The sequence below is a fragment of the Protopterus annectens genome, chromosome 4.part1, assembly GCF_019279795.1.
Source record: "Protopterus annectens isolate FY-2018-M chromosome 4.part1, PAN1.0, whole genome shotgun sequence".
In the NCBI taxonomy this organism is placed as follows: Eukaryota; Metazoa; Chordata; order Ceratodontiformes; family Protopteridae; genus Protopterus; species Protopterus annectens.
The window spans coordinates 569485-587934 of record NC_056734.1 but is presented as its reverse complement, the minus strand read 5'-3'; the positions used below and the strand labels follow the sequence as shown (position 1 = coordinate 587934).

Here is an 18450-nt window from a genome sequence, read left to right as displayed (position 1 = left end):
CACAAAGAAATTCACTGTGGATACCCAATTCAAAGCTGGAGCCAGAACTAAGCAGAACATTTAAAAAAAGTGTACTTTAAAAATAATGCCTTTTTGAATAAGGTTTGAGCTGTTTCTGCTTCTCCTGGTAGTCTCCTACCCCTATATAGCAACATGCTCCCTTAGCACTGTAGTTTTATACAGGTTAAGTCGGAACACACCCTTAGACTGGTGTTGCCAGCCTCTCTATTTTGAGGTAAGTGTTGGGTTTTCTACAGGCATGAGTAAGACTGACAACTGCTTTGAATAATACTCTAATAAAATGTAGCTGTAGTTCTATCTCACAATTCTAGCAACAATTCACCCACTGCATTTAAAAACTGTAGTATTTGTTGACCGATATCAATAGTATTATGTCACCTTCCTTATGCACCTTTGCAGCAAAACAGTATCTATGTGGCAAAAGTGAGGCAATACATATAATGTATTGGATACGATTATATATATCTATATATCTATATATCTATATATCTATATATATAACCTTTTACCACTTCAAAAAAATATTACAGCTTTCTCTACACAGTATTATTAGTTACAGCAAACTCTCAGTTAACTGGCACCCATGGGTATTGGGATTGGTAGATGCCAGATAAAGTGCAACACATGAAAATTGCACTATTTCTTCGATTTTTTTTTTTTTTTGCAGATTGCTTGAGAGTGCCTGTTGCTTTAGTTCTGGTTAACTGACAGTTTACTGTATAAATATCCGCCATTTTAAGCCACTTATGCAGACAGCAGGAAACATATAGCATGAAGCTGGAAATAATCCTCTTTTCCAGATTCCATGTACTAGTCTGTGTTGATTTCTAGAACTGTAATCTATATAGGATCAGTTTTCTTGTAGTTTCAATCTGCTCACCTTCCACAAGCATGGGTTAGAGAAAGTCTAGTGCAGTGACAGAGAAATGAAACCCTGTGACTACAGCCCAGTTGACCCAGGTTCAGTGAGTGACTCAGGCAACTGATAAGAGTGGCAGGGATGGATGGGCAGTTCTGTGGGTATTCTCTGTGGTGATCTGTGGTGTGAAGGCTGGGGATGCTGCACTTAGGGGTCATGTCTCAAGAGAGATAAAGGGTGATGGGCATGGCTTAACTGATGCACAGGATAGCCGATATACTGCATGCCCCCACTGCATCTCTGGTCCTCGAGCTACAATACTCGCACATTGCGAGTGAGGAATGGTGGCCAAGGCAACTTGAGGAGTACAGTCCCTTGAATTTAGCCGTACAGTCCCTTGAATTTAGCGTTATATAGCTTAGTCTAGTCTGTAGCCCCAAAAGCACCCTTAGTAGCCTTCTAATAACCTCTCATGCACCACACCCTTGTAGCTCACCTAAAGGACTTTACACAGATATGCACTTTTCCAATGTCTCCACAGCCAGTTTGGTGGATATGGGCATCTTGAGACAATGTAGTAACTGTCTCATGTTCACAGACAGCCATTTAATCTCTAAAGAAATGCAAGATACCATCTATCTCTGTACACACATATATATATATATATATATATATATATATATATATATATATATATATATATATATATATATATATAATTTTACACACACACAATGTCACTGGAGGCAAAACTTTGTCATGCAAGTAGGTTGTCAGAAACACATATGCTACACACACTGTACAGTCTCCACCTCACACATAGACCAACTTATGCAGAGACACTTAAACAAAATCTTACCAACCCCCAAAGGCCTCCCATATATTCCTCCTACAAAAATATCCTCAGGAAACTCTAAAGCACTAAGCAAAAACAATACCAAACACTAATATAGCCACAGCCGGTGGAGCTTCAACTACAAAGTCCATAAGACAAACCAGCACACTAGCAAGGGCGGTAGTCATAGGGGACTCCATTATGCAGCGTACTGATGTCCCACTTATCAGGCTGAACAAGGAGAAAATAACAGTCAGTTGCCAATCAGGACTGGGGAGACCACTTCCAAAAAGTCTGGTCAACAACAGAGTCCCTCCGGACTCTGTCCTGGGTCTACTTTTCATTGACATCTACTTCTTGAAATTCATGGCCAGTGTTACGGGCCTCTGGTTGATCAAGTTTGCAGATGATTGCAAACTAGTTGCAGTCATAGAATTCCCCCAAGACACTAACACGTTACAAGAAGGTCTAACGCAGACAAATGACTGGTACCAAAACCACACCTTAAACCCCAATGCCAAGAAATGCATAGTACCTTTTATGAAGTCAGCCACCCTGAAAAACTGCCTCAATGATAAAATAGCTCTAAGAGTTGACCCAGTAGTCGGGGGTTTGGGGATGGATGTAGACAGATACCTGGCTTTTGATATGCATGTGACTAGGGTAGAAAAGAAAATTTCTATATCATTCAACTTATAAGTAAGAGCGTGGCATCTAGATCCAGAGAAGTCCTTGTGCCACTGTTGTCGGCCCTCATTAGACCCATCATTGATTATAACACCTCTTCAGAATGTGAACTGACCAGGCACGTGCAACTGGAATGTCCAGAGATTCCTCACAAAATGAATGCAGGGCATAAACACTGATCATCTCAAAGCCCTATCTCCTATAAACTCCTATCTATGCTGGTATACAAGGTACCTTTCAAGCCACTCTGATGGACCTTTTTGCATATCGGCAAAATAAACATCATCAGAATAACTAGAGTTAAGGACTTAGTTTGCTTACGACATAAGTAGGACATGTTGGAGAGACAGGTGTGATCAAAGAATTCCCATTGCCTACAACAGGCTTCCCATCCACATGAAGCAGAGCTCTTCCCTAACACTACTCAAGTGTAAACTGGGCCAGTAGATGGCAAATCAAAAAGTCACCCCCTGGTCTGGGATCTACATCTCTGATGGAAAGAGGCAGCCATTAAATTAAGTCCTAACATACACCCCCTAAAAATATCTAATGCACAATGACTCATGGTATATCTATATTTGGATCACATGGCTAGACTTATAAAAGCCTTAATGGCTATTAACCTACTATACACCTATGAGTCTAGGAACCTATGTCTCTACTAGACTGAAGCAGCCAATAAATGCTTCAACATGTCTAAGTCTACATCTTTAAATCTTTATACTGTTTTGCCTGTTTTCAGTTCTGCTTTTGCATAATCTATAGAATAAAAGAGATGTAATGCTGCCTCCCACACTAAAAGTTATTGTATAGTCAAACGTACAATGAGTTTGCCAATATTTTACTTGTATGTTTTGTATTTGTAGCATAATGTTTGAATTCATCGCTTATTTGTCTTTACTTACTTTTGCATTTACTGTCTTCATAGTGTTTGACTTCACCAGTTATATGTCTGAGTTATACCATGAACTGAGCCAGGAAATGGCCCACTGAGTTCAATTCATTTTGTGATTGTAGGCAACCGTTAAACTTTGTGTGTATTCTTTGTAAAATTTTTGTAATCTTTTCTGTACTATTGTTAAGAGGTTTTCTCCCTGGGTCTCCGCTGAAAATGAGCTACTTGCCCAACCGGACACTACCCAGTTAACAAATGTAAAATAAAATAAATAACTAACTAAATGCTCTATCCTGGTTAACAAAATAAAATAAACAGAACTCAGTATTTTCCATATATTGGACTTTACACAGCTAATAACTTTTATTTTTTTCAGGTGTTAACATCTTCATGTATACTATATACCCTCTATAATTTATTAACATGCTACCTTCTTAACTAAATATAGTAAGGGGTTTGTTAAAAATATGTTTTAGTAGTGATGTTACCAATTTTTGTACTGAACAATAATACTGATTTTTGTTCCATTTATTGCCATGTGCAGTAATGACCCAAGTGTTGTTTAAAAGGATATCCAGGCTAGCGTATTTACATCGTTATCAAATGTGATATAAAATATAGCAACAGAAAGTTTAGTAAATACATTATTCCTATTTATTTTGTGTTTGAATTATTCCTATTTATTTTGTGTTTGAAATGTTCAACCAGAAAAGCAGTTGAAATCAGTTTAAATAAAAATTTCTCAAAAAAAAAAAAAAAAAAAAGTACATTTACCTGTAATAACCAGCAGTATCTGGTACAAACATATTCCTCAGTGCTCCATCAACAATTTTGTTCTACAAAACTGGTATATTTTCTAAATGCCCCCTCAAAAATATGCTCATCTATGCAATAAAAAGAGGTCATTACCCTAACAGGACCTATACTAAGAAGTCATCCTTTCATAAAACATCTGCATCTGAATTTGGAAGCAGACTGCCATCAGCATTAAAAAGTATACAAAGTTAAAACTGGAAAAACATGAAGAACTTTGCTTATATAATAAAAAAAAAAAAAAAAAAAAAACATTGCACTAAAGTTTTCCCTAGCTTTTCAACAGTGTACTCAACTGAGCCAAAAACCCTGAAGAAAATTAAAAACATGCCTCAGCTCTATACTGAAATGCAAGGTAAAGAAGAGTGGACACTGAATATCAATTTTCTCCTTTAAACTTGAAAGTCTCCCACACCAGTGAACTTATGAATATCAACTCAGAAATTGCCATAAATCAGAGAAAAGGGAATATTCTGAGAAAAGGCAATCCCAACTTTGGTAAAAACAAGTCTGGATTTTCATTTAGTTTTCACATTCTTGGGCTTTGCATTGCAAGCCCCACAATTAAAATGACTACTCATGCCTCACATTCCACATAACTGTGCCACCATTGACGATTTCAGCACGGTTATAAAATTCCTCCATGATGAAATCATTGATAATATGGAGAATTGCCTCTGATATGCAAAAAAAAAATGTTGCGCCTACTGCATCATCATTGTTTTGCTAAGTGACTTGCTCAGAGTCACACAGGCAATTGAAGCAGAGAAGAATTAAACATTAAACCTTGCACCAGAAGACCACAGGAAACTGGATGATAACAGCTCCTTAATCTGATCTAAACCAACTGTCAAGACAGTTACTATAATTAATTTCACTTTTGGAACAAGAATCTGGGCTATAGCTCTTAACTTCTTAGTGCAAAAAATCTGGACAAAAACAAAAATCACGGGGGGACAAAGCCTCAAAAACAGGGACAAAATTTAAATATCATTATAAATTTAGAAAGTTGCTATAATAAAAGATCTTGTGAAGGATATGAAGACGGAAACTCAAATGCCTGTCATTATTTATGGAATTCAATCCTTAGTGATTTGCCATACAAATCCAGAAAACCATACATTTTATAAGGAACAGACCAAAAATAGGAGACAAAAGTCTGGACATTTTCTGAACACTGGGACAGTTGAGAGGTATGATCTGGACTCCTTTGCAACAACAGTTTCTGCCTTCTCTATATACTGTTATTGCCATCATGCAGCCAGTAGCCATTTGTAGTACCCAAGTTCACTTCTGGATCTGGAGTGAACAGAAATTAATAAAATAAATAAACATTAATTAACATGGCAGGATTCTCTAGCCCCATATTTTAACTTTGCCTAGCAACAATCTGGGCTTACATTTGTTTTATTGATTAGATGTAAAAGGAACAGAGCAGTTGCCTTGTGCCAATCATGCATTGGATTTGTTTTACTATAAGCATTATTCATCACCTCGACTGATGCTAGGAATGGAGTGTCTGGTCTATTAAAGAAGTGAAGTTAACGCGATCTCGTAATATGCGGTTGCGGTAACGGCAATTAATTAAAACTGTTCTTCGTATCAGCTATCCAGATTTTTGCATCTTCATCTTTAAAATTTGCCCTCCTTAAATGTTTGATTTTTTTGTGGTATTATGCCAGATGACAGAGTTTCACATATCTTGTTCATAAAGAGCGAGTTGATGCAACCCAGTGTTTTATTAACAATTTTAAGTGAACTGGACTATTGTTTAAACAGAGAGTTTGGACCTTTTCTCACGTCAGTATTCTTGGCTTTGTCTGAAATTGTGTAGCATAGAAATTAGAAACACTACATGCAAATCAGTACAGTAACTTGCTGAACAATGCTTCAGACTTAATTTTTACAAGAGTTAATACATTCACTAATCATTGCCTCCCTCCCTGGTTTGAACCCCAAACGTTGTCATGGCAATAGTACACACACAGGGCAGTGATTTTGTGACTATAGCCGATTGCTGCTGCTACTTTCTTTGTTAGCATGTGTTCTGTGTTGTCATTCATTTTAGCCGTTTGGTAAAAAAAAAAAAAATGTTACTTATCTTACAAGAGAGACCCATTTATGATAAAATGGGTTGCAGGCAATATCGGCAGAAAAAAAAAAAACAGCAACTCAGCTCAGGATCCACAGTGAATGAAACTTGTAATTTAGAAGTTGGTAATGGCAGTATTTCATAGGAGAGGAAATGATGATACAGAAAAGGGCAGAATAAAAGTAGTAAACTTTCAAGTGCATTTTAAATCTAATTGGAACGCACAGCCAAACTGTAGTTCACACAGGGAACTAAAAGGAGACTGAAACTGCTGATTTACAGATATCCCCAGTAAATTGACACTGTGGGTGGGAATAACCATGACGTAGTTAAAGTGGGTGTTGTTTATGTCACTTTTAACATACACCCGAATTTTCAACTCAGATTGCCCTTTAAATCTGTTAATGCCCAAAACTTGTCTGATTACATCCCCAACAGTGAGCTTCAATCCGTGATTCATGCAGTGCCAAAAGATAACTAATGGAAACTTGTCAACACCACTTTTACATCCTAGCATGACGGCTGCACCATCACATGAAACACAAACCAAGTTACATTTCAAGTAATTTTCTGTTAAACCATGAGATTTAAGGCACTCATAAGTTGGTACTAGGCTATCAGCCCTAGGGCCTATACAAGCCTAGCCATAACAATTCCCTGGCTATTTCTTCCCACATTATTTACTTTCCTGGACCCCTGTCTAGCAGGGCGACTGACGTGATCCCTGGGGTGAATTTTCTTTCTCCCATCCAATCGTCAAGGTTCCTCTTGAAAGAGGTCCAAATTCTGCTTGACATGTATGGGCAATCTATTCCAGAGTCTGGGGAGTCTCTGGGTCAGGAACCTATCCCTCCAGCATGTTTTGTTTATTGTGATGACAAGGTTTAGATCCCTGGCGCGTGTAGCTCTGAGGGATTGGGATTTCTTTAAGTGTAGCATGTCCAACAGCTCTGGGTTTGACATGGCCTTGTATGTTAAGCAGAGATTGCCTCTGAGTAGACGATATGCGACAGAGTATAGCTGGAGTTTAAGGCGGTCAGCGTAGGGCATCTGCTTTAGGCCTGTGATTCTTTTAGTGAGGTATTTGAGGCCTTTCCAGTTGTTGCAGATGTCTTGAGAGGTACATACCAAATGGGGCGTTGTATTCTATAATGGGTCTAATGAGGGATGAGTACAGTGGGACAATGACCTCCTTTTTTCTGGATGAAAAGCCCTTCGTGATGAGGTGTGCCATATAGAAGGATTTCCTGACTGTTGTGGCGATGTGGTTATCGAAGGGGAGACCACTTTCCACCTGTGTCCCCAAGTCTCTTATCACACTTTCTGTGTTTAGTGTACTACCACCTATATGGTAATTCATGGATACATGTTTTTTCCCCAAAGGGGATAACAATACATTTCTTGGCATTGAGCTTGAGCCCATGGCTCTGGCACCAAGCATCCATTTCTGTCAGGCCCTTTTGTAGAGTATCCACATCATTTGGGGATTCAATAATGGCTCCCAGTTTGCAGTCATCTGCAAACTTTGTTAGCCAGAGTCCCTTAGTGTGGACCTGTACTTCAGAGAAGTAGATGCCAAACAAGAGCGGCCCCAGGACTGAACCCTGAGGTACTCCACTTGTCTGGAGCTGGATTGGGAGTCGGCTACTTTTACAGTATGGGTTCTATCAGTAAGCCATTTAGCAACCCATTGGGTGACATAGGGATTAATGCTCAACTTAGTAAGTTTATCTAGGATTCCAGAGTGTGGGATGGTGTCAAAGGCCTTGGCAAGGTCTAGATAGGCTGTGTGGACTCAAGCAAATAATTAAACATCCTTACTGATGTTGTGTTTTGCAATTTAATTAAGTCCAACAATAAATTTACTGCTGAGTTCATTACACTGTCAGGAAGATGGGTACGAACATAAACAATGAGCGTTGATTTGTTGCTCAACATTGTTGACTCATCAATAATTAATGATATTTTGCTACTGGATGTGACACTGTTTTGTCAGAATTTTTCTCATTTCATCACTTGTGATTAACGATGTTGATGCATGCATTACTAGAATGAAGAATGCATACCATATCAACTCCATTTAGTTGTTGTAAATCAATTTCAGACTCAAAATTATGAAAGCTTTAAGTTTACTTTCACCACTTTATAGGTAGTAAGAAAAATTCATTGTGACAGTTTGGAAGGCCCAGGCAAAAGGAAAAACTATCTGCTCCAGAATCTGTTGGTCTGCTTCAAGAAACTTTGTGGCAGCTTTGTGACTCACAGATTCCTTGTGGTCAAATATATTTGTTCGCAGGGATGTCAACTGTTACCAAAGGAAGTTATCAAGTCATTGGTCCATTCCTTTGCAATTTTGAGACCCTTCTTAGTCTCTATTCCAAGACCCCACACTACAGCACATTTTACATCCAAGTTTATTATTGTGAATTGGCAGCCAGCTGTACTTAATGCAGTAGTAATTTTTCTGGTCCAAGGTCCAGCAGTCACGCCAGTCTGTGTCACCAGCAGCCTCATGAATGGCATTTCTACATCAAGCAGAAGCAATACTTTGAAAGGATTCCACCGTCATAGCACCATCTGGCTCATCTGCAACCTTACTGCTTAAAGCACAAGCAACATTTGGCGTATACACGATCCCAATAGTGTCACTACAAACTGAGATTTGGATCATCCTCACTCAATCGTGGTGGTTTATTTATAATGCGTCCTGTCCCAGAAAATAACTAGTAATTTTGGTCATCACTAAAGGGTAAATGGTCTAGTATTTAGCAACGTGCATATACATTTGTGTAGAATTCACAGTGACTCACTGAAGTATATTCCTGACTAAGCTGACTTCAAACAAGACAATAAACTATTTTGACAATGAAGAGGCTATTAAATATAATCAGTGCTCTACCAAAATTGTACTGGTTGACAGGTACGAGTCCTGGACCCACACTATCATCAAATGCAGCCTAATCAGTAAAGTACAGTTGTGTACACTTACCATAAATGTAGATGTTAAAGTGTCTTCACTGTTGCAGTCATCACTGTAGGGTTCTTCCTGCCGGCAGGCAGCTCTCGGTCGGCCAGAATCCCAAAGTCTGGGTCCGGTGTCAGCTGTTCAGTCATGCTCCCTGACGGTAGAGCGCCAGGAGTACAAAGCTGCCAGCCGACGCCATGTTCTTGTTTTTCTTGCCCCAGATGTCAGGTGCCCAAAAGAGAAGGCTAATAGTAAATCAAAAATGTAACATACAACAAACCCCATACTCTGTAGCTAATACACCTCAGAAGAAGGGTGAAGTAGGAAACCACAGAAATGAAAGTGTAAGAGGGGACAGGAGGGAGGGTAACCCTGACTGCAACAGTGAAGACACTTGAACATCTACATTTATGGTAAGTGTACACAACTGTACTAGGTTCATCATGTTTCACTGTTGCAGTCATCACTCTAGGGTTGAATCCCAAAGCTGAGATAAAGGGTGGTGGTTATAGAGTAGAAGGGGCGGCTAGAAGGCCCTGCAAGACTGCAGTAGCAAAGCCTGCCCTAGACAGAGTAAAGACAGAGATTATAGTGCTTAGAGAAAGTATGCACTGAACTCCAAGTAGCAGCTTCCAAAATATCTTTGGTAGGTACTCCCCTGAGAAAGGCAGCTGAAGTAGCAGCAGCTCTGCTAGAGTGAGTTCTAATTTTTCCTGGGATTTGCTTTCCATGATGAGAGTAACAAAATCTGATTCCATGAACACTCCATTTAGAAATGGTCTGTTTTGAAATAGCTTTGCCTTGAGAATTTAAGACACCCTATCTTGGTGAAAAATAATATAAGGTTCCACAGCCATGAGAGCTTGTAACTCGGAGACTCTCCTTGCTGAAGTCAAAGCCAGTAGGATAGCTGTCTTCCATGATAAATACTTAATGTTCGATGTGGCAGCAGGCTCAAAAGGAGGCAGAGTGAGTTTTTTCCAGAACATAGTTGAGGTCCCAGGCAGGTATGGGTGGTGGCCTAGGGGGCCTTAGATTCTTTGCTCCTCCGGTATCGTTTCAGAAGTGGATGCGAAAAGATTGGAGGGTCTGTATTGTAATGTGCAGAGATAGCGGAGGCATGTATTTTTATGGAGAAGGACAAACCCTTATGTAGCATTTCTGTCAGGAATCAATGGGATATTAGGAATGAGAGGATCCGAATCCTGAGCATGCATCCAGGTGCAAAATCTCTTCCATTTACTTTCATAAGATTTTCTAGTGCTAGGCCGTCTGGCTTCTAAGATGACATCCATGACCTGTTTTGGGAAGGGTAGGAACAGTCAGACCCTGAATTCGCCAAGCTGCCAGGCTGACAGTTTTGATATGAGAGTGCAGAACCTGGCCCTGGTGTTGGGACAAAAGATTTGGTATCGGAGGTAAAATCCAAGGAGGCTCTTGGGATAGATTCATCAGTGTTGAGTACCAAAACTGACTAGGCCAATTTGGGGCCAGTAAAATCATTTTGGGTTTGTCCTGTTTGATCTTTAATAACACCCATGGAAGAAGAGGTAGTAGAGGAAAGGCATACCCCGAGAGGTTTCTCCAACTGAAAGAAAGAGAGATCATCCACTTTCCATGCTAGCTTGTGAAATGTCCTTGTGTAAAAATTCTGTAACTGGTGGTTAAGGGGGTTGCAAATAGATCTATGTCCGGGCAGCCCCAGGCTTCTGTAATCATCTTGAATATTTGGGTGTCCAGCATCCACTCGTGTGGGTTTGACAGGTTCCTGCTCAGTTTGTCTGCCAGAATATTTTGTTTCCCTGGCAGGAACTGAGCTTGTAGATGCACTTTGCAAGCTAGAGCTGTGTTCCAAAGAGTCATGGCTAGTCTGCAAAGAGGGTAGGAGTGTGAACCCCCTTGCTTGTTTATGTACCACATAACTGTGGTGTTGTCTGTCCGTATCAGTAGTTGTCCTGGCTGTAGAAGGTCCCTGAAAGCCAAGAGGGCATTCTGTACTGCTAGCATCTCTTTTAAATTGATATGTTGGTACTTCTGATCCTTTGTCCAATAACCTTGCAGGCCTTTCCCCTGCAAGTGTGCTCCCCATGCGTAATCAGAGGCGTCCGTGGTTAACACCTGGCTGGCTGGAGGCAGACTGAAGGCTTTCCCCTTTGTTGTGAAGACATGCCATGGACCACCAATGGAATTCCTTTTGTAGACAAGGCAAGACAGCAATCTGTGTATCCAGACTGTGGCAATGCTGGGACCATACACTTTTTAGGTACCATTGTATTTTTCTCATATGTAGTCTTGCATGTGGAATGAGAAGGATGCAGGAGGCCATGTAACCCAGAGCCTGCAGGAATTTCCTTGCAGTTTTAGCGGAGACATTAGTGCCAAGGTTTTGAAAGTTGAAGCCAGCTGTAGTTGCTTTTTGGATGTCAGGAAAGCCATCTGGGTTGTTGTGTTTAGAAGAGCACCCAGAAATGTTATCTGTTGTGTGGGTGTCAAATTTGACTTTTATGTTCACAGTGAATCCCAGGCAATTGAGTAGATTTTGAACAAATTCCAGGTGTTTGAGCAGGACATCCTTGCTGTCTGCTTGAATAAGGCAGTCATCCAGATAAGGGTAAATTTGAATTCCCTGGAGTCTGCAATAAGCTACTATTGGTGCCAGGCACTTGAAGACCCTGGGTGCAGTAGACAAGCCAAAGGGCAGCTCAGAAAATTGGTAATGTTTCGAACCGGCCTTGAACCGGATGTATTTTCTGCACTCCTGTCTGATAGGGATGTGTAGGTAAGCCTCCTTTAAATCCAATGTCACCATCCATGCATTTTTGCTCAACATTGGCAGGAGCTGCTGCAGAGTAAGTATCTTGAACTTTGGTATCTCCAGGGAAGTATTTAAAACTGACAGATCCAGGATAGGTTTCCATGAATTTTGTTTTCTGGGAACTAGAAAGAGCCTCGAGTAAAAGCCTTGCCCAGTCTCTGATTGTGGAACCAGTTCTATGGCCCTCATAGCCATGAGGGAACCCACCTGGTTTAATGCCTCTGCCCATTGGTGTTTTGGTAGGTCTGGCCATCAGTTTGGTCTTGGCAAGATATGAAAGTGGAATCTGTAACTCTTTGAAACTACATCCAGAACCCACTTGTCTTGGGTTATGCAAGTCCAATTTTGTTGAAAAAGAGTTTTCCCCCTAGAGGGGCTTCCAGGAGAGAAGTGCCTGGAGCCATGCAGTGGGAGTCATTGAGCCTGTTTTCTATACGATGGAGGTCTGTCCTCTCCACCACTGGGGGTGGAAGCACTCCACTGTCTAGGTCTGTAAGAGGTCTGTGCTTGGGCCCTTCCTCTGGAGCGCCTATATCTACCCCTCTGAGGCCTGTCCAAGCTGAGAAAGGACCAATTTTTAGTTGGCCAATTTCTGCTAAGTCTAGGTGGCTGAACTTGTAAAAAATGCTTAACTGTTTGCATGGATTTAGCCTTGTCCTCCATTTTCTTTATCACCTCTTTCAGCCTTAGACCCAAACAAAACATTATGCTGAACAGGAGCATCCAGTAACTTTGCTTTCACTTGATCAGGTAAATTTTGTTCCTTTAACCAAGCATGCCTTCTAATGACTGTGCCAGTGGCAGCCGCCCTGCATGAAGCCTCCAAGGCATCAAAACCACAGTGTAAACCATGCTTCCCCACTTGCTCAGTAGCATGCATCAAATTGTGTAATGCCTTGATATCTGCACATGCAGAAATGGTACTTAGCTTTTGTTTCGTAACAGACAGCAGGAATTGCTGATATTTTAGCATATGAAATTGGCAATTTAAAGCCCTGAAAGTAGCAGAAGTGTACACTTTTTTGCCCCATCTCTCCAAATCTCTGGAATCCTCATCTGTCGGAATAGGGTTTTTAGCAGAGGCGGCCTTAACACCCTTAGGACCTTGAGAAATGGTTTCTGGATCAGCAGCAAGATTTTTGTAAAGGAACTGGTGGGAGTCAGGGACCCTGTAATATCTGTCAGGTTTAGCAGGGGCTGGAGGAAAAAAAAAAAAATCAGAAGTTAAATTAGCCTCAGAGAAAGCATCATCCACAATATCCTATGTTGAGGAAGAAGGAAATCCCTAAGCCTTCTCTTAGATTCAGAGTACTCCTGTCCTTCCCAGTGAAAATGTTCCCTCATGTCATGTAAAGTTTCCCCAAAAGAAAAATCCTCAGGGGGAGAAGCTGATTGAATGGATTCCTCAGCATCAGAATCCTCATAAGGAGGGAAAGTATATTCCTGTTCAGAGGAAGACATTGAAGAAATAGATGCTTGATCAGAGGATTCAAGATCCAATTCTTGCCTTGGCCTTTTGTCTGGAGGGGGATGTGAACCCCTAATCATGGTTAGCAAGTCCTCCACCATTTTAAGCAGCTGTTTCTGTGATTTGGGTCCCGGATCAGAAGAGGCCTGGGCTGGTGTCTTTGATTTAGAAGGAGTCTTCGCCTTTGGTTTTGCCTTAATCAGAAGCTGTGTAGGCCTGAAAACCCACTCGGAAGCCGGTACCTGCACAGCAGTTCCGGACCCATCCGAGGGAGCGTTGTCCCAAGGTCCTGCAGCTGGAGTACTCAAAGGCCTAGTTGGCTCCTCGTGGGAGTCCATTTCGGCAATTGGTTCTGAAATGGCCGACGACAGGGGCTGTGAAAGTGCCTCACTGACGACGGCTGAACCTGGAGCTGGCTCTGCTTGTAAACAGTCATCTGATTTGGACCTCGGAGGCCTGCCTTATACTTGCGTCATTTGTGAGCTCCGGTAGTCGGAAGCGTGTCCAATGACATCTTATAATTAAATCGCCTGCCAAAGTAGTAAAAAGCAAAATTGTACCTCCGCTTAATCGTACGTTGGTTAAATCTAGCACAAAACAGACAACTAGCTACGTCGTGGTCAGGGCCTAAACAGGGAATACAGTAAGAGTGGAAATCCTTATGAGGTATTTGCTTCCCACAAGAAATACAATTAACTTTTTCTGACATCGGACTGGAGCAAGAAAAATGTTTCCCCAATGGGGTACTTAGCTTTAAGAAGTAGTAGTAAGTCTTCGGACTAAGTATGAAAAAATATCAGGAGACAGCCGACCGACACTTGCGAACTGCTTCCACCGCATGGCAAGAAAGACTGAAGAACATGGCGTCAGCTGGCAGCTTTGTGCTCCTGGCACTCTGACGTCAGGGAGCATGACTGAACAGCCGACGCCATGACTGTAACAGTGAAACACCATGAACATCACTGCTGTATGTGCAGAATGAGAAGTACTCACCTTCACAGTACAGGAGCTGTAAACATTAGGCACTCTATTCACAATACCATTATACAGCTGCTTACTTAAATTATATTTACTTTGATGGTTTATAATATTTCAAACATCTGTTTTAAAAGTTGGATCTCAGAACATTCATAACAGCACCTTTATGCTGAAGAATCTAAAGAAACTGGGGACATACCTCTCAACCTGGAAACATCAAAAACCTGGACAAGGCACATGAAAAATAGGTACAAATCTATGCGCTGATTAACATAAAATTTGCATACATAATTATGTAACTCCACCCACTCCAATGGAATTGTGGGATACCAGTGCAAATTGAAAAACACACAACCAAAATATGGCACCAGAGTCCCCTTGCAGCCATTCCAATGTCCCATTACCTGGCTATTTCACTCCATTTACCATAAACATTAATGGACTTAGCATTAAAACATCTCTGCCCTTGAAACTCACATTCATTGAAATAGCACTGAAACCCACACCACATCCAAAGAAAATGCATCTGGCCAGCGGTGGATAAAGATTACCTCTGGGGCTGGGCTGTTTTCAAATCATAGCCCCCTGCACACAAAACAAGAAGCATACATGTATTCTTTGATACACCTTCCTGACTAATAAATTATATTCCTTGTAAAATACAGCACACTTGTTAGACTTGCAGCACATTTCACATTTATTGTTTGAACATTTTTCCAGTAGGCAATGAAACAAAATGCACGAACCAATAAATGGCAAAACTGCCCAATTCATAACATTTCCATCATAAAAGTCGACTCAAACTTCTACAATCCACTAGTATCAGTAAATATATTATACAATCTCTGCAGAAGTCAGTCATCTAAATAATTCCATATTAAAGACAGCTGTAAAATCATTAACTAATGAAGAGGTTGCTTGCAGTTAGAAAACAACTTAATATTTCATAGTTTCATCTACAAATAAAGCGCCTGTTGCCCTTGAGGAATAAATTGCCTTTGTTACTTAAAATAATAAGCTAGTAATATTGCAATATGGCAAACTGATAACAGGTTCATAGTTACTAGGTATCTCCGCCAAAGAGGACATTCTCAGGACTGCAGCATCCACCCCCTTTAAAAGTACAAACAGTATCAACAATCCATCTACATACTGTGGGAAATTGAACCTACAGCCTTCTGCATCAAAAGCAAGTATTCTACCTGTTGTGCTACTAACACAAATGGACTTGGCATAACCAGCACTAAACCTCTCTGCCCCTGAAGAACCATGCAGCACAAGAAACATGGAAAAGCCAAAATTTATTTGGGAGGGGTGGACAAAAGCCCAAAATCAGGGACACATTTTAAACATTGCTTGTACAATCTAAGAAAAGTTGCTAGTATAAAATGTTTTATGTTACCATCCATTTCCTGAAAGAAATGAAAACTGAAGCCCAATGAATGGCACACAGCTACAGTTATCCCACTCCACAAGGGGGGATCCACCTTGGATCCCGGTAACTATCGTCCCATCAGTCTGACAAGCCTGATCTGCAAAGCCATGGAACGCATTATAATGGAACTTGTAAACAAAGACATTGGCAACCTTCAAACACTGGACCCCCACCCAGTTTGGTTTCGTAAAGGGCCGATCTTGTCTCCTCAACCTGATTGACTTCTTCAAATCAGTATCCAGAGCAGTGGACGAGGGCAAGGCGGTCCACAGAGCCTATCTGGACCTCGCCAAGGCCTTAGACACCATCCCCCACTCTGGAATCATGAGATAAAGTTACTAAGCTGGGCATTAATCCCTACGTCACTCAATGGGTTGCCAACTGGCTTACTGACAGAACCCACACTGTAAAAGTAGCAGACTCAAAATCCAGCTCCAGACAAGTGACAAGCGGAGTACCTCAGGGTTCAGTCCTGGGACTGCTCTTGTTTGGCATCAACTTCTCTGAAGTACAGGCCAGCACTAAGCGACTCTGGTTAAAGTTCGCAGATGACTGCAAACTGGGAGCCATTACTGAATCCCAAAATGATGTGGATATTCTACAAAAGGGCCTTACAGAAACAGATGCTTGGTGCCAGAGCCATGGGCTTAAGCTCAATGCCAAGAAATGTATAGTTATCCCCTTTGGGCAAAACCATGTACCCACGAATTACCACACAAGTGGCAGTACACTAAACACCGAAAGTGTGATAAGGGACTTGACACAAGTGGACAGTGGTCTCACCTTCGATAACCACATCGCCATAACAGTCAGGAAATCCTTCTATGTGGCACACCTCATCATTAAGGGCTTTTCATCCAGAAAAGGAGGTCATTGTCCCACTGTACTCATCCCTCATTAGACCCATTATAGAATACAACTCCCAGTTTGGTATGTACCTCACAAGACATCTGCAACAACTGGAAAAGCCACAGAAACACCTCATTAAAAGAATCACAAGCCTAAAGCAGATGCCCTATGCTGACAGTCTAAAAAAAACTCCAGTTATACTCTGTTGCATATCGCCTGCTCAGAGGCAATCTCTGCTTAACATACAAGGTCATGTCAAACCCAGAGCTGTTGGACATGCTACACTTAAAGAAATCCCAAGCCCTCAAGAGCCACATGCTCCACGGATCTAAACCTGGTCATCACAATGAACAAAACATGCTGGAGGGATAGGTTCCTGACCCAGAGACTCCCCATATTCTGGAATAGACTGCCCATATATGTCAAGCTGAGCACCTCTTTGGCACTCTTCTAAAAGAACCTTGACAATTGGATGGGAGATGGGAAATTCACCCCAGGGATCACATCCCGAAGTAATAGCCAGGGAATTGTTATGGCTAGGCTTGTATAGGCCCTAGGGCTGATAGCCTAGTACCAACCCATGAAACTTAAATGGCTATCATTAATTTAGTGAATTCAGTTCAACTTCTCATTGATGTTAGAAAACCCATGAGCCAAACATTCCTTAAAACTAAACCCATGAGCCAAACATTCCTTAAAACTTTGGACATTGATAACTATGGTCATCTCCTTAAATTACAAATGGACATTTATTTAAACACACTTGCTCAGAACCTCACCCATTAAAGTAAAGCCCAGTTTCTGCAGTAAAATGAAAGTACACACACACACACACACACACACACTTGCTCAAAACCTCACCCATTAAAGTAAAGCCCAGCTTCTGCAAAAGTAAAGCTCTGCACTGCAGTAACACACACACACACACACACTTGCTCAGAACCTCACCCATTAAAGTAAAGCCCAGCTTCTGCAGTAAAATGAAAAGTACACACACAAACTTGCTCAGAACCTCACCCATTAAAGTAAAGCCCAGCTTCTGCAGTAAAATGAAAGTACACACACACAAACTTGCTCAGAACCTCACCCATTAAAGTAAAGCCCAGCTTCTGCAGTAAAATGAAAGTACACACACACACACACACTTACTCAGAACTCACCCATTAAAGTAAAGCAGTTTCTGCAGTAAAACGAAAGTACACACACTTGCTCAGAACCTCACCCATTAAAGTAAAGCACCGTTTCTGCAATAAAATGAAAGTACACACACACTTGCTCAGAACCTCACCCATTAAAGTAAAGCACAGTTTCTGCAATAAAATGAAAGTAAATACACACTCACAGTTTCTGCAATAAAATAGAAGTAAATACACACTCACAGTTTCTGCAATAAAATGAAAGTACACTCCTGCCAATGTATCCTGCACTATTTAAATGAAAGTAAAGCACAATTTCTGCAGTAAAATGAAAGTACACTCCTACCAATGTAGCCTGCTTACTGCAGCATTTAAAGTAAAATGAAAGTACACAGTTGCTCAGGCCTCATTCCTGCAGCCGTTCCTTAAAGGGGCACTATCTCATTTCTAAAACCAGTTGCTTGCTAGAGACTTTGTTTACATTTTAGTGCACACATGTTCACAAAGAGGCAGGGTTTTCAGAAAAGCTTATTAGCATACTGATAGGGCAGGTCAGATTTCACAAACTTCAGTGGGGGGGGTTACAACGTGCCCTTTTGTAT

General features: G+C 41.1%; 1 protein-coding gene across 1 annotated transcript in view; it reads right to left on the bottom strand.

The window, feature by feature from the left end:
* Positions 1 to 18157, bottom strand: part of B3GALNT1 (beta-1,3-N-acetylgalactosaminyltransferase 1 (globoside blood group)) — a 137395-nt gene extending 119238 nt beyond the window's left edge. Inside the window, exon 1 of the mRNA XM_044069975.1 lies at positions 18092 to 18157. The gene's annotated coding sequence lies outside the window, so the exon portion shown is untranslated. The remainder of the gene's footprint in view (positions 1 to 18091) is intronic.
* Between the last annotated feature and the right edge of the window lie 293 nt (positions 18158 to 18450).